Below are 4,866 nucleotides of genomic sequence, written 5' to 3'. Positions count from 1 at the left end.
CGCCGAGCACACGCACAGCTCCAGCAGCAACACTACAAGACTCCGCATTGTCTGTGGACACGGAAGATGGAAAATAAATTCACTGCATGAAATTAGAGTCACAAGAGTCACTATGACACTTGAGGAATAGAAGCACCTAAGGTCACTCCGGATATCACAGATATCATAATGTCATGTCGGTCAATCTCAAGATCAATTTCAGTTACCGACAAACATTTATTCCCACAGATTACAGGTTATACAGTCGACTATGTTGTGTTGAGTTTCTCCAAACAAATCATGGGATTTCAGTTGGGATTTGGTCCATTGAAACCATAACATGAAAAAAAGAAAATAACCGTAACATCACAAGAAGATTAAAAAGATTTCCTGTAGGGCTTGCTAAATTGAAGTCATAAAATGCTGGTTAGAATGATTTGCTCAATTTGACTCCAGTAAATCATCTCTCATTTTCTCTGAATGTTCTCTCAGGAACAAGATTCGTTCCATCCCTCACTCAGGAAAGGGACTTTTTTCCATCACTCATGATAGGAATATTAATTGCGGAAAAAAAACAATCCAAAAGATAAATGAAACAAAAAGCCATATACTGATGAAGAGCCATATCATCATCAATTAAAATCATAATAGCCTCATTTGTGGGGGGGGGAAAACATATGGCAAATTCAGGTAAATTGGGCCGTTTTTTTTTTTTTTTTTTTGACATATAAGCGAATGACCTAAAGTGGCCCAATTAACCTGAATTCATCATATAATCACAAAATAAATGTATATAACGAATATGTAAATAACAATGTAAATACTGTAAGAAGGAGAGCGATAGAGAGAGAGAGGAGTTGATGCTGTCTGATGCTCAGCAACCATTCCCTGTTGTTCGCTGGGCAGTCCTCATATCAGCGTCCTCACATCAGTACTTACCAATGCACAGGTGAGTCGGGCCATCTTTCTCCCCCAGGTGAGCTTGGTGAACATATCCTGGAGGGGCGCCAGCGGAGCTGCTCTTATACACCTGTGTGTTGTGGATCACTCCGCCCCCCCGAGCCCTGACACCTATACCCCTCTCTCTGTCTATGAAAAGGCAATGGGCGTGTGTGTGTGTGTGTGTGTGTGTGTGTGTGTGTGTGTGTGTGTGTGTGTGTGTGCGTGTGCGTGTGTGTGTGTGTGTGTGTGTGTGTGTGTGTGTTGTGTGTGTGTGTGTGTGTGTGGTGTGTGTGTGTGTGTGTGTGTGCTGTGTGTGTGTGTGTGTGTGTGTGTGTGTGTGTGAGTGAGTGTGAGAATATATGTGTGCGTGTGTGTGTGTGTATGTGTGTGCGTGTGTGTTTATGTGTGTGCGTGTGTGTGTATGCACGTGCGCGTGTGTGTGCGCGCGTGTATGCGTGTGTCTGTGTGTGTGTGTGTGCATGAATGTGTGTGTGTGTGTGCGTGCGTGCATACATGCGCGCATGCGTGCGTGTGTGTTTACCAAGGGGATATTCTGCTTCAGCCCCTTTTTTTCCACAGGTGGCGCTGACCTCATTAGCCCTGAGAAAATCACAGCTAATGAGAAGAGAAGAGACGTTGTGCCTTTTGTCAAGATGATATAGCTGAAGTGACCAAAGGAAAGGGAAACCTGAGAAAGTGGCAAAGTCCCCGCGGTGGGGTTTTGTTACCGGGTCCATCGATGGATGAATTGTCCCGAGTGGTCCTATTGAGGCCATCGGAATCTCTAGCGAGCAAAGGTGACGGACCTCCGTGATCCCCTATGTGTGTGAAAAGGGCCGGCCCAAGCCTTTATGGGGCCCAAAGCAAAATTTCATCCGGAGCCTCAAATACCACCTACTCACCCTCAAATGCTTCATAAGCTTAATTTACTTGTACAAATGAGGGGTAATAGCTAAGGAAATAGGTAGGCTGTCTGTAGATCGTGTACCCATCATGAACTGCACTTCTTGGAGCAAAATTTCTCAACCAGAAAGTCATTTATTATTGTTTTGGAACTCTGCTGCTCACGGGGGGGGCCCTGGTGCTGTGGGGGCCCTAGGCCATCCCATAGTTTGCTTATGCCTTGGGCCGCCCCTGTGAACATACGTTATGGAAATAGCTCTGTTTATCCTGTCCTTTTCACCACCTCCCGACTGTCTCTATTCCCGTTTCTTCAGAGAATTAAACTTTGATGGGAATGGATGGTGTTTTTTATTGACGGGACAGTCTCATGGGTGGTGGTGGGTTGCGTAAGATGGACTGATACACCACACGTGGACTCATCAGTTTCGTGGTAAACTTCCTTTTGTGTTGGTTTCTCGCCACACGGGCGCATTTATGAAATGTTTTCTTGGAGGTTGTTTCCTTTCTGTTTAGTGCATACTGTGACTGGTACGACAACAATAGCGGTAACTATGTAACAATAGCGGTAACTATGTAACAATAGCCATAACTATGTAACAATAGCCATAACTATGTCACAACAGTGATAACTATGTAACAATAACAATAACTATGTAACAACAGTGATAAGTATGTAACAACAGTGATAAGTATGTAACAACAGTGACAACTATGTCTATATCCTCAGAAATGCTGGAATATTTGCTCAACCCAGATACAGCATTGAATCTCTAATATTCTTTTTTTTTGGGGGGGGGGGGGGCAACTTTATTTAGACAGGTCAGTGACGAGTGGGACAGGAAATGAGTGGGACAGAGAGACAGGGGAGGATAGGGAAATTACCCAGGTTGGGAATCGAACCGGGTCGCCCAAGTAACAGTCCAGTGCCCAGCCGACTAAGCCACAGTTGGGCTTAGCACTGAGTCTCTAAGTGTAGTTTAGTTCAACTTGATGTAAGTTATTTTTTTTTACACAAAAGTTGGGTTATGTGTTTGGTCACCCTCATGACTCCAACACACACACACACACACACACACACACACACACACACACACACACACACACACACACACACACACACACACACACACACACACACACACACACACACACACACACACACACACACACACACACACACACACACACACACGCGTCCATTTTTCATGACTTTCTTTAAGAGGCCAGTGCGAGCAATATGAGCATACACAGACAAACACACACACAGACACAGACATAAAATCAACATGTTGTTTCAGATTATCAGATGATCCTCTGGTATCTGTGACCTACATCACTGGAGGTCAGAGATAAAGTGACCCATTGCACGTGCTGGTCAAGGGGTCAGCGTGAAGAATGGCGGAGACAGACAGAGCAAGACAGAAAGAGAAAGTTCACCACAATAAAGGTCAGATGATTCACTCTCTCTCTCTCTCCAGATTAGTGTAACATCTGTGTCATAATCTGGTGGTGAATGTTGTGATCCGCTTTGACAGATTTAGTCATTTTATACATTTAGTGCATTCCTATTTTGTGCATTGCTGAGTCTTTTCAGAATCCGCTGGCAGTTTATTAGCCTGGGTCTGTCCCTATACATCTTACATGTGATGGTACAAAAAAATTCTGTCTGCCCTTTTAGAACCTTGTCAGAACTAACTTAGCTTTACAGCGCTTTGTTGATGTGGCCAGGCTGGGAAATTATAGCCGTTCTCTTGCAGTGTTTGCAAATTTTCATCTGATTGTTACATTATGTATGTATTTTTTATTCTTGGTTAAAAAAAATAACCTGCTCATTTAAATAATTTGACACAGTTTAGAATAGAGTAATTTATTGAATAGGTTCATGTCAGCTTTTTGATAACTTAAGGCTGACATCCCAAACATCAGATAAATGCAAAAAAGTTTTGCTGAGCCAATGCTGGCTTTTTATCGTCATTATACATACAGTTGAAGAGAGGCCAGGAAAAGTGTAGAGATTTAATGTGATTGCCCAACTAGCAAAGTGCTGTATTAGTTAGTCTAATATAACCCACCGAGATAATATTAATCTGACATTTGTTGTGTATTTCCATGTATGTGCAGGGACGGCAATACCTGCTATCTTTCTAGTGTGTGCTAGGCCTACTCATTAATCTATAGCCTACATTAGGTGATCTATTTCTTATGCTGTGTCTTTATATACGTAATGTATATACGTATATATTTTAGGGTTTTTGTCTCTTTATTGTTAATAGGACAGTCGAATATATATTGTATATAATACAACATTTTTAATAGTTTGGACAGCATTTCTATTTAAGTGTTTTGTTATGGCTTTGCTTGTAACTTTTCTGTGTCAGTACTTTGCCACAGAAACACTGTGTACAGGAATTCGGCCACTGAACCCAAAACATCCCCATACCTCCATATGATTCTCCTGATAACACCAGAAACAAGAGCCAGCGCTTTCGCCTGATCTGGGGCTAAACAAATAGTCGTTGAGGAGACATGATATTGATACCAAGGCCTTGAAACTACAGACTGTAAAATGGGGTGAATGAACAGAATAACATAATGGGAACAAGGACTGTTTCTACTGATATTGCATTCCAAGGTCTCAAAACCTCCTAGCCCTCATATTTACCAAGTCTGATAGTAGGCCTATTTCAAAATCTTTGTTGGAAAAGCATTTGGCACGGCAAAGCACATCGCCCACAGAAAACACAACTTCTCACAAAGAAAAATGAGATGTTTCCTTTCGGTGAAATGGTGAATAGAGAAAAAGAGTGGGATTTCCCCCCAATAATTGACTGGCAACAAAGCCAAAAAATGAGCACGGAACAGAGCCACCAGCCAAGCTCAGAAACAGCGGCAAGACAAAAACTGACTCTCGAATGGGAGTTTCAAGCTCATTTGACCCATATCGACCGCAGGTATTTCATAATGTGACTAGTTTTACAGGGGAAAATATGGGGCAGAGAAAGAGAGGGAAAATGACATAATGGGAACCTGGAATGTTTCTAC

This window comes from Engraulis encrasicolus, chromosome 8 (assembly GCF_034702125.1).
Source record: "Engraulis encrasicolus isolate BLACKSEA-1 chromosome 8, IST_EnEncr_1.0, whole genome shotgun sequence".
Taxonomy (NCBI): domain Eukaryota; kingdom Metazoa; phylum Chordata; class Actinopteri; order Clupeiformes; family Engraulidae; genus Engraulis; species Engraulis encrasicolus.
Note: the sequence above shows the minus strand (reverse complement) of the source record.